Here is a 13,308-nt window from a genome sequence, read left to right on the forward strand (position 1 = left end):
TTTGATGATGGGGCAGTTTCTCTGATCTGCCAAGGAAAGCATCTGATTTGCTCATGTACCAATTAATTATTGAAGCAACTGAAAATCCGAGCTACTGTGCCTCCCTCCTGCAAAGGGCTGGCAGTTTGGGGGTGTGCGTGTGTGTGACACGTGTCTGTGCTCGTAGGCTCATGTTTATACATATGCGTACATTACTTAGAACGGAAGCCTGGCCAGAATGCCTCCATTTTGACCTTGAAAATTATTGGGAGATTTTCTGTGTGTGTGTGTGTGCGCGCGCGCACACGTGCGTGTGTCCAGCAGGGTAGAATTTCAATGTAACAGGGACACAATCCTCTTTTCTATTTCCTTTTCATTTGTTCTTCCTCCATACCCCTTAAACGGGCCTCACAGCCTAACATCACCTTTAATTTTAATTTCTATTTCTAGACTGTATTTTATTAGCACCTTTTCTGTTTTACAGTCTGATATGGTAGCAGATCTGTTGTGAGCAAACAATACAGCTTTGTTTCATGTTCCAATAAACACTATTCTACTATGTGGTCAATTTCCAACATTTTGTACCTGGTTTAATTTGGTTAGTATTTTTTTTTTTTTTAATTTCACGATATTTAGACCTGGGTTCATTTTTTTTTTTTTTTTTTTTTTGAGTCTGGTACTCCCTAAAGTTTTAAGGTAAAGGGAGAGCCTACTCTGGCACATTCCTGGGTTATTGTAAAATTTGTTGCTTTGTATTGTGACAATAGTGTTCGTATGCCTGACATCCTCATAATAATATTAAGCTCTATTTTTTAGCGTGATGTACTTTATACATTTGTATAAATGTCACAGCCTGTAATCACTTCCTTTGTCATCGACGATTAATCTAAAAAAATCGAATAATTCACTGCCCCTTGCCATTTACATATCGTCTGCTGCCATCTGCTCTTCTCAGCAGCAGTAAATGATGGGTAATTAACTCCGTGCCTTTGTCTTTCCCTTGCTGAATGTCTGACACATATAGATTTTCCTCTGTGTGCGTGTGCGTGCGTGTGTGTATGTGCATGTAAGGGGAAGAGGGAGGGAGTGAGAGAGGAAAGAGCAAAACAGAATGAGCGATACCACAAATATGGAAGGAAGCAGAGGATAATTTCAGGAGAAAAGCTTAAGATTTTGGGTCTGACAGGGGGCCATCTTAGGCCTTAAGTGTTTTCAAGCCAAATGAAAGGACTGTTGAAACAATGGCTGCCTTGCACAAGAAAGAAGTGTTTTTCTACAACTTTAGAGGTCAAGGTCACAATGCAAAATCAAGGAAAGGCTCCGGAAGTTATTCCTGTCTACCAGAGTGCAAAGAGACATCATGTAAATTAGAACCCAGTGTAGGGTACCCACGACCCACATAAATGTTCTAATTGACTTCTGAACCAGTAACCAGAATCTGCACTTTAGGAAACAGCTTTAGAAAGGAATCTCAGTTGATCTTGGCTCTTGACATGTTTTTAAAAATAGAAAGTATCAAGGAAAACTACAAGGGCTTTTAAGACTCGAGAATATGTAAAAAGCTTATTTTAAAGGGAAACTATCATATCTTTGAGCTCCCCAAACTTCATGTCGAATGATTCAATGCCTCTTGGTGCAGCTCATGAGTGCATAAGAAAGGAACCTCACACTTTTCTGAAGACTTTATATACAATATTACTCTAATAATTCTTGTCCAAAACATGTTTTACAACATGCAAAAAATATTCAAATGTTTGAAAATATAAAGGGATAACATAAAGAAAGGATAAAATTTTAAGGAAGGTAAAAATAATTCTTAATCAAATATAGATTTTATGCTAAGGAAAGTCAAATGATAAGCTTAGTACCAGAAATTCACCGTAATTTTTCTCACATAGATTACTAATGCTCCCTGCAATTAAAGATGATAAAGATGATATTTTTGATGTCTGTAATTTAAGCAAGTTAACCCCAGTTCTTGTTTTCAAGGAGTTCGCTCTCTATCTACCTATCATCTATCTATCTATATCTATCTATCTATCTATCTGTCTATCTATCTATCTATCTATCTGTCTATCTATCTATATCTATCTATCTATATGTGTGTGTGTGTGTGTGTGTATGGAATTTACATTAATAAATCAGTCAATGGAATAAGATATAGGAAAGATATAGGGATGTAAGGGACCAGCAGTTGGCATAATGGCTCTGTTGCTGACCTCTCATGTAGTAGACCACGGTTTGAGTCCTGGACCTGGTGGCTTAAACTCACGCTGGGTGCATGTTCGTGCATTCCCATGATCCTGAGAGGAGAATGGAGGAGAAGGGATTAAGGTGTGGCCATCCCCCCTGGGGGCTTATTTCTTGCTTTCTGTCTCTCTGTCTTTCTGGTGAGCACACATGCCTTATAGCAAAAACCTCTCCAAAAAAATAAAACAATAAAATAAAAAAGTGAACTTAAAAAAATGATATAGGGATGTAAGATCCTTATCTTACATTCTTTATATATTTTTTATCATTGTGTGACAAAAGATTTAGACTAATCTTCATGCTTTCCACTCAAGGGAACAGTTCAATATGGAGTCCAGAGAGATTCCGGAGCTCACTGTAAGGTATTCGAGACCTTTACGTGACACTTTCATCTCTAGTTGTAGCTCTGAACTTCTTTTCTGTCTATACAATGACTATGAAAGCATTCTCCTATTTTTCTGTTATAAATGCTTAAAAACATCTGTCTTTTGCTTAATTTTGGTATCTATTGTTAACCTAGCATTATGGGACCACTGAAGATTAAATGATTTGTCTCTAATCATAAAACAACTGGACACCACTGAAGGGCCATTGGATTGTTGAATTACATTTTCTACATTAATTTAAAATGACTTGCACAGATGACTAAATATGTACATTATGTGATGAAATGACTAAAAGATACACAATTACTAAGTCACTTAATATAAGAAAGGAACATTATAAATGTGAGAAACATGAGTTCCATCTCTCAGGGCTTGTGTTAACTGTTTAAGTACATGCACTTTATAAAACTATTTAAATTTCATAAACTTTTTATGACTTACAGGTAAATTTGTCAGCATCTAATTGAGTAAGAAACTCTTGAAAGCATTCATTGCAATTGTTAATTCAGCATCATTGTTCTCTCAGGCTGTTACGTGACCCAACAGTCTGGGAGAACAATATTGCTGAATATAATTGGCATATGTCAGCAAAATATAATTAGCAACAAGCCTCTGTCTGAAATGCTCTTTTTGTTGGTTAAAAAAAAGTTAAAGATTTTTCTCTTGGATTAAATTATAGCTTAGATTTCTCCCTCTGTTGATTTTGGTAGATCTTTAAAAAAATTATGAATTAATTTAAATTTTGATTCAAGAGGAACGTATTGGTTTTCTGTGTTGGGCAAACACTGTGAAGAGTTTTCTTTCCTTCAATGGGTTTTTAGTTTAAATCTAAGTATGGGAACTTAACACAGAAAACACGGGACTGTGAGTTATCAAAGGTTATCATGAACACTTGGTCTAAGTAAATCCTCCCCACCCCCTGAGTTTCAGGAAAAGTCAATTCCCCATGGTTATAAGAAGGCTGCCACAAAATCAGATTCCTAAAGAAAAGTTTCCTATTTGGCATTTACTGACATCAAAGATAGAGAACAGAAGAAAGTGTTCGAATTGTTTATTGCAGTACCTACAATGTTTTAACTCCAGGGTATTACAGCTAATGTTGGTAAGGGGGAAAATGTGTTACAATTGTCTTCCAACTAACAGTATAACAATATGGATTGTTTTACCATAGGCAATTTTGGAAGAAAAACAATACTGTAATATATAACTTTTTTTTTTTTTAAGAAGAGAGCACAGAAGTATTTATTAAATTGTTCTTTATGTGGGAAAGAGAACTTTGCAAAATTTCTTAAGAATCTAGGCTTGGAATGAAATGTTATTTTTATGAGTGTCTGCCTTGGTATTTCATATAGAAAACAGAATAATTCACCTAAGAATGTTGTAACTGTAGTAATGGCCAAGTCTGAGCGGGTGGTCCCATCTCACGTGGACCACAGGTTTAGGAAGATGGCCTTAGAAGATTAAGAAAGAAACGACAGATGTCTATCCATCTATCCTGGCCATAACCTGTACTGGTACACAGAGGCTACACACGTCAAAGACATGTCTCAGTCACTTCCTCATTGCCAGGGTACCTCTCTTACATTAACCCTATCTAGCCCCTCACCCTGAACTTCTTCACTCACAATCTCACCCTGGGTCCAAGATGTTCCCCTGCCTCCTAAGCAGTCTTTCCTTAATGTTCCTAGCCTGTCAGTCCTCTTTTTTTTCTCATCCAAGGTTCTATGTTCCTGGTAGGTTGTTCTCCACTCATCTCTCAACAACTTGTACCATGGTGTCCAGCATTATATGAGGGGTTTCAAAAAGTTCATGAAAAATTCATGTTATGAAAATACCTATGCATGGATTTCAACATTTATTTTTTGTAGTAGGAAAAAAAATGGTGCTTTAATTCTATATATATATTTTTTTTTTGGTAAACTTCTTGAAGTCCTTTTATATCTCTCATGCTCTGTTATCACATTTTACCCCACAGACTGAAAACACAGAACAACTCTACATGTAAAATTATTTTGGGAGTGGAGAAGACAGGGGTGGAAAAATGATATATCTCTATACACAGACATAATCTATTTCAAATCTTATGGGCAACAGCAGTTGATTAAAACTTTCAGTGGTTTTAAAGATCTATATAATCACACACAACTTATAAAGTAGAATTAGTCAAATTTGGATAAAGGTCTGGAAAGTCATGAAAATAATCACACTTACTCTGTGGAGACAAAGAGAAAGGTCACCAACAAATTCTGCTTTTTCAGGGATACTTATGTGTAAGAAATAATATAAAAAGAGGCCATATAAGCTCATCACAAATAAGCAAGCTATCACCGATGGGGTAATGTAGCAGCAAGCTCTAGGTAGTTAAAATTCTAACAAAATCTAGGCTACAGGAATGTTTGATAAGGGCCAATCAAGCCTCCTAAACAGATGAATCAAAAGGGTGATCATTTGATATTATCAAAAAATTACTTGCTTTATTAAAGAATCTTAGCACTTTCAATAAAAATAGTTTTCCTTGGTAATGGACTTTTTTGTATGAATTTTTCTTTTCTTTTTTCCTTTTTAAATTTGTTAGAAGGTGTATGTACTTGAGAGAGAGAGAGAGAGAGAGAGAGAGAGAGAGAAACACACTCCCCATGGGATATGGGATATAGTCACACTGCAATCCCTTCTTCTCCATTTCTCCTTCTAGGACTTGGGGCATACATGCACATAATGCCTGGTGTGTTTTTCAAGCCACCAGTCTAGGACTTGAATCACACAGTCAGCCATGTAAGATCCAGACACCTTAAACACCATGCCACTGGCTGGTCCAGAGCTTTTCAAAATGACAGCTTTTGTATAATCTTTCTGGGAGGAAGCTCAATAGAGAAAGAAGAGAACTGAACTTGAAGACAAGAGATGGTGACAGGGCAGGCCACCATGTCTTGACAAGCCTCAGTTTGCTCATCTGTAAAATGGGTCAGTGATTTGCAAACAACTCTCTAAGGAGGAGGTGTAGGGACATCATGACAAGGCTGACAGTCATTGTTCTTAGACATATTTTTATTACCTACTCTAGTCAGTATGACTCCAATTTGTATTTTCCTTTTTTTTTTTTCCTGTAGAGGTTTTTGCCTTAGGGTGCATATGCTCACCAGAGAGAGAGAGAGAGACAGAGACAGAGACAGTGAGAGGGAAAGTGAGAAATCACCCCCCCCCCCAGGGGGGTTGGCTATGCCACAATCTCTCCTCCTCTGTTCTCCTCCCAGGATCTTAGGCAAACAAGCACATGCGCCTGGCATAAGTTTCAAGTCACCAAGTCTGGGTATCAAATCGTGGTTGGCCATGTGAGAGTCCAGCAACATAACTGCTATGCCATCTGCCCATGTTTTCCATTTATTATTGGCCCATCATTTTTTTTTTCTCTTTTTTTAATAATTTCTTTTTCCTTTTATCTTTTTTCTTTTTAAAACTAAGTTCTCTACAGCTAAAAGGCAATTCAAAATCCATGTTCCAGATGAACTCAGGTGGTGTAGTATGACATAGTGAGGGCAGGTTGGAGCAGGCAAAGGGAATTTGAGTCCAAACTGTGACTCTAACAGAATTGGGGATGATAAGAACATAAGTTAAAAATTGTATTTCAGAAAGATAGTCTTGTAGAGCTATGAAGGATGTGTGTGAGACCAGTGCAGTGGTTTAGTGGTTAAAGAAACTACCAATAGATACCACATAGCCAACGTAAGTTCAAAGCCCAACCTCAATGGCTTGAAAACCACACCAAGCACATGTGTGCACATGCCCAAATCCTGATGGGAGAAAAGGAGGAGAAGGGATGACAGCAGTGTAGGGAGGTGATTTAGAATGATAATCCCCTTTAGGATGACACTGATTGAATGGAGAAACCTGGAGAGAACTTTTGGGAAAAGGTATGATGAGCTTTTGCTTTCATGTAGGGTTTGATGGATCAATTGGATATATCTATTAGGCTCTGGAGTATAGAAATCAGATCTTGGTAATACAGAAAGAAAAGTGTTTTATGTATGAAAATACAGAAATCCTTAGAAATCACAGCAAAGAATTAAGGCTTTTTCAAAGGGGAAAAAGTCTGTGAACAAGTCAAGCCTGAATGACCTCAGGCGGCCATTGTGTATAATGAATTAATTTCATGTCTCTGTATCTACAATGGTATTAGTTACGTACTATCATTGGATGAATTGAGGCATTGTGTGTTGTGTGCATGTGCATGTGTGTGTTGTGGCTCATAAAAAGAATCCTAGATAAGAAAGATATGAAAAAGAACAAAATTTAAAACCCTGATGAGTAGTAATCTTGAGAAACTTCCTGGCTAGTGTAGGATGTGGATTGCTCACAGATAACATCAACAAAAAGTAGACAAGTTTAACAAAGAGTAGGGCAGTGAAAAGCAAGTCAGTTTCTATCTCTGTCTCCAGCTCTCCACTCCTACTTCTCTTACTCTGTTTTCCATCTGCATTGGCTTCTTTATCCAGTTGCCACTCTTCAAAACAGCTCCACTCCCTGAGGCTAGAGGTTGGACTGTGCAGATTACTCAGGCCTGTGTCATCAGTTGCCTAGGAGTAGCATAAATCACAGTAGAACCAAAAGGGATAAAGGGCAGGGGAGTATATGCTCTTCCAAAGGGTGCAGTGATACCAAGATAGTCAACCTGACTAAGTCCATCCAACAGCCCAAGGAACCAGTGACGACTTGTCCTTCAGGAGCCAAGAAACTCTCAGCGAGCTGGACATGAGAGATGGAACAGGTTTCCTCTAAGGTCATACAACAGTACTTAGAAACGGAAGAATTCTTGGTGATAATGGTGGGATTGAAGTGTAAATTTATTATTTGGGGTTGAATATGGAAAAGACAGAAGGTCAAACTTCAAATTTTGGCCACATTTATAAGCATAATAATAAAATTGTATTTTCAGCTGCAAAGAGAATACCATATGCTCTTTTGCATCCTTCATCTTTGCTCTGTGAAGCTTTGGAAATCTGAATTACAAATTCGAGATTGGTCATAATTTTAAAGAAGGAGGGATGCAGATAAATGCATCAATTTTGAAATAGCAAACCCAACTAATTTTTACAGTTGGGTAAACAGAGCTCTGGTCTAAGAACAAAGATGCCTGAGAAAAAGTAGTATCGTACATTACTCTAAACATAGACTTACCTGGGGACACTTCTTATAAACTGATAAGGGTAGATTGCTATAATAAGAGACAGAAATTCTGCATATGGAAGAAAAATCAGAAATTGGCAGAAGGTCCTACCAAAACAAAACAAAATAAAACAAAACAGTTCTCAAGTGAAGAGGGGTTTCCTTGAGCAAAATGGAAATTTTATCTAAGAAAAGATAGAATTATTGGAAAAGTTCTGAAAAATACATATATATTTCTAAAGTGAATTGGTTTATTTGCTTTCAATGTCATCGTAAATGTGGCCTGGAATTTTGTGAAAAACAATAGTAGAGAATTATTTCTACTTTGTTTATTCAAAAAGCTTAACTTGAAATTAAGAAATCAGAATTATTTTAGGCATAACAAGTCAAATGATTTATAGCAAATCATATATATATATTTTTTTGAGAGGTTTTTGCTATAGGGTGCATGAGCTTGCCAGAGAAAGGCAGAGAGACAGAGAAAAGCAGAGAGACAGAAAGCAAGAAATCACCCCCCAGGAGGATGGCCACACCACAATCCCTTCTCCTCCATTCTCCTCTCGGGATCTTGGGCATGCACGCACACGCGACTGGCATTGAGTTTTAAACCACCAGGTCCGGGATGCGAACCGTGGTCGACTACGTGGGAGTCCAGCAACATAGCCATTACGCTAACTGCTGGTCCCCAGCAAGTCATATTTGATTAAATATTTTTGGATTTCAAAATATATAACTGAAGTAATAAAACAGTGTTAAAAATGACAGGTGCAAGCTTCTGTGGTTGGACCCCAACAGTTCAGACTAAGATTAAAATGGAATCACTTTTATCTTAATGTCACCAAGCCAAAGCTTAGTTGTTACTAACCTTCTGAGAAATAATGAGAGAAATATAGCCTTGTTTCTCAAACATAGCTTTGTTTCCCAAAAAATGACTGCAACATGACTAGGTCTCATTTTGGGATTTGTGTCTCTCTCTGGTACATCTGCATGTGCCCTCTGGACAAAACAAACAACAACAAAAAAACTTTGAATTGTTGCCATTTTTTTTTTCTTTTTGCAAGAGATTTCATGTACTTGCCAGAGATAGAGAGAGCGTTCCACAATGAGGTGCAGTCAAGATGCAATTCTTCCTCAACTCCTCCTTCCTGTTAGGATTTTGGGCACACATGCACATGTGCCCTGCATGTTTTTAAGCCACAAGGCTTAAACTTCAAACTGCAGTCAGCCATGTGAAATCTGGTTCCTTTAATGGCTACACTGTGGGGCTGGCTTGCAATTTGGGTTTTTGATAACAGCAGTTGTGGGCATGTGAATTTTCTGTAACATGGTTAATATTTTGATGAGTATTTTTATAAATAGTATTTGGATAATTATAAAAGAGTAAGCACAAGTTAGTGCATTTATACTGTTAAAGTTAAAATAATCCAGGAGGGCAGTAAGTGTTGCTGAGTCAAGTATTCATTATGACATAAGAAGACAGTTTTTAAGTATATTTTTCAGATTTTCACAAAAAATTACAAGGATTTCACAAGGTTTTTTAAAATCCTTTTCTTTCTTTCTTTCTTTCTTTCTTTCTTTCTTTCTTTCTTTCTTTCTTTCTTTCTTTCTTTCTTTTTTCTTTTCTTTTTATTTTTTCTAATAGTCAGAGGGCATGTGCACTTGCCAGAGAGAAAGAGAGAAAGCATCCCTACACACACACACACACACACACACGCAATGGGGCATGGTTATACTCTAGTCCATTCTACTTCATTTCTTGATCCTGTAGAGACTTTGGGCATGCACGCAAACATGCCCAGAGTGTTTTCTAAGTGATCAGGTCAGTACTCCAGCTGAGCAGCTGGTCATGTGGGATTGGGCTTCCTTCACCACCAGGCCTTGGAGATGGTCCTGAAGTATATTCTTAATGGTTCTTGGGTAAAAAAAAGGAAAATATACACTTTCTCTTCTATACTTTTTTTTTCTTCTTTATGTGAAAGATGAATTCAATGCATTTTATGAAAAGAAATGCCAAGTTCTGTTTGTGTGAGTTTATAAATAAATGCTATCTTGGGCGAATTATTTATGTGCAAAGACTTAAGCCAGTAGACAACAGAAGAATAAAGATCTGGAAGTAGACTAGAACAGGAAGAAGTTTCAAGGAATGTAGAGACAGTTACCTGCACCATTCTTTGGATGCGTATTTCTTCCAATAAACGTAAGCACTTGAGGGTCAGTCCTTGTATCTAATGGTTAAGAGAATCAGATCTCACATGACTGACTGAAGAGTCTCAGCCTCAGATACTTGTAAACATGCCAAGCACATGTGGGTGCATGCTCCAAATCCCAAGACAATGGAGAAATGGAGGACAGGAGATTGTGGCTTCACCGTATACACTGAGGGGGAGGATGCACCTTCCCTCTCTTCCTTTGGCTCTCTCTGGCAAGTGCATGCACTCTCCTCTGCAATTAAAAAACAGACAAACAAAAAACAAAATTAAGCACTTGCCTTGAAGAATACCTAATTTTATTTGGACCTGTGATTTTGTTTTTAGAATTGCATCAAAAGGAGATCATTAAGGATATATGCAGAGTATCTGTATGCGTTCATTGTAGTGTTATTTATAATAGCAAAGAAAAAAGAGAAATGATCTACATGCCAAGTGTTGGATAATATGTTAAATATATTATCTACACAATGCAATGTGTAATGAATAGTTGAAATGGAAAGCTATTCACACAATATCACTAGGTAAAATAAATTAGATTAAAATTTGTGTATATATACACATTACTTATAGCATTATTTTATGCATAAACATGGAAGAAAAAGATTGAAAAAATAATATAGTAATTGTGGCTCTCTCTGGCTAGGGAAATTATGGGTATTTCATTTTAATTTCCTTTTGGCTTATTTTCTAATTTTTCTTTGGTGAACTTGCATTGCCATTGCAATAATGAAAAATGCATTTTAAATATCAAATAATATATTTTGTGTTTAGGATGTGAAAGCCATATGTATCTGCATTAGGAGGCAATATATATTCTATCTTTCTATTTCTATCTATAAAGTATATTTATTATATAAAGAAATGTATGTGAAATGAAGACAGAGCCTCACGCTATTTTCCTGGCGCTCTACTTAGAATCCTTCATCAAATGTGACCGTTAGATTCTAACGACAGTGGCTTTCTTTGGTTTCTTAAATATATCATGCTTTTTCCCATCCTGGGATCGATGCTATCGCTCATCTGTCTACCTTTCGTGCTTTCCAAGACGGTTGGCCTTTTCTCCTCATTCAGGATTTGGCTACAGTCCACCTTCATAGAGTAACTCCCTGGCCACCTTCAGGTGTATTCTCGAGGTCCTGACTATCTTCTCTGTTTATTTTCCTCAGGGCATTGACAGTTTGTAGTTTTCTTGCTTATTCATTTGTGTGCTTGATAAGTGCCCTCCTGTTTCATAAATACAAGTCTTCACTTCTCTCTCTGTCTGGTTATTTTAAAGCAAATTCCAGACATACTATTTTTTCTATAATTTTAATGTACATGCTAAAAAATAAAATGGCCATAATTCCATTATTTCACCTAAAAGTGGACAATAATTCCTTAATATTTTAAATATCCAGTGTTTTCAAATGAATATATTAACATATATTTTTATGTAAGATATCTGTTCTTGGGCACTTTTCCTAACCCACCTGTTTTTAAAATTAACTTCAATTTTTAGGTTCCTTATAGTCAGAAATGATGACCAGTTTTGTTTTGTTTTTTTGTTTGTTTGTTTTCTTAACTTGGATAACTTTTTAACTTTCAAAAGTGCACTCTTTTTCAAAGTTGCCTCAGGGATAAGACAGTCAAACAATCTTTTCTTATGCATTATTTCTTTTTATTTTTTGGGGGGGGGAACTGTTTTCCCAAGAATCTTTATCCCTTTCGGTCTCTTCATTTTGTTAATTTGCCATCAGATGATAAATCACTTTCAAAAAGTAAATGATCCTGAAACTCTGTTCTAATGAATACTCTGAATTTGTAGATAGTCCAATGAGCATTTGTTGATTTTATTTTATTCTGATTTGTGTAGTGTAGACACCATAGTTTCAAATAGTAATTTATGAGTTGCTATATAAAAGTAATCTTGATTTAGTTATATATGAGTAATCTTATCTTTCTTTTTCAATTAGCTGCTAGAATTACGTTTCTTTTCTCTATATAACCTCGGGCTGGTCCAATTTCTTAACACAGTCTGCGATGTTCAGTAATTGACTACATTGTAAGTTATTAATAAAGACAAGAAACATAGTTATTGTTCCCAAGTTTGTAATCTCTACCAGAAAAGCACAAGGAAGTGGAAAAACAGAAAATTCTACTAAGTCACTGTAGCTATAGCATCTTTAACCATGCCAGGTTGCCAGTGGTTAAATTACAGTCTTGGTCTTCACTTCAGGATACCAAGCCTGGAAGTCCAGGTGCTCTCCTCTGTGGGCTCACTTGTTTGTGAGTAGGAGCATCTTGACCCGCCGTTTAGAGGTAACCAGCACTGTCTCCTAGATACAGCCAAATGCATCACCAAGGCTGGTCTGTCTCTCTCCATTCCAAATACCGCCTCCCATTTATCGAACACTGTCACATATTCATCAGCCAGCTTCAGACTAGTAGATAAAGGAGTCCTGGAAATGTCTCTGGAGACTTGGAGATTTGACTCTGGTTCTGATGGGATATTATTCTGAGGATTCACACATTTATTGACCTCAATGCTAGCGAGGTCAACATGACAATGCGGTGTGTATTGATTTGGTTCAATTCAAGAATTGCTCATTTATTGCTTATATTTATGTAAATAAAGCCTGAGCCTTTCATCTTCCAATTACAACATGTTACTGAATTAATGTGATTAAAGATGAAGCTGGACTAATGTTAACAGGGCCTTTGTTTCTGTTATAAGTGCAAAGGAACAATCATGTAAAATTAATACATTCCTAAGGAGGTGAATATGTATTCCAGCATCAATTATTATAGCCCTCCCGCTTTCCTTGTTCAAGCTAATTTCATGCTAAAATACCTTGAAATATTTGATTTTTACTCTTTTCGTCTCTCTCCTGTTCTATGCCTGCATCCTTAAATTATATTATATGGTGAATTTTTCTATAAATGGGAATATGATATCTTTGAGATGAACAAGGTTGACAAGAATTTAGCATCAGAAGATTTTTAAACAAGCCTGTGTATTATTTTTTCTGCAATATTTTTAGTTCTCTATTTTTCTTAAGACAATAATAAAAAAGTGTGTGGAATAGGGATTACTAGTTCATACATTTGGCAACTAAACTGTTCTTTTCCTAGGTCATTGCTTTGTCATCTAGGCTTGAAATCATTTTAAAACCCAAACTGTAGACAATACATAGCCATGACCCAGAAGATAAACCCCTTTTTTTTCTTCCCTTAATGAGGGAGGGGAAATTAAGTTTAGAAATGTGAGAGATTACATAGCTTTTGCTCAAATGTGTGTAACAGTTCTGACCACCAGAAACCTATGTGTTCTATTTATAATTGGT

Source organism: Tupaia chinensis, unplaced genomic scaffold (genome assembly GCF_000334495.1).
Source record: "Tupaia chinensis unplaced genomic scaffold, TupChi_1.0 Scaffold148698_1, whole genome shotgun sequence".
Taxonomy (NCBI): Eukaryota; Metazoa; Chordata; class Mammalia; order Scandentia; family Tupaiidae; genus Tupaia; species Tupaia belangeri.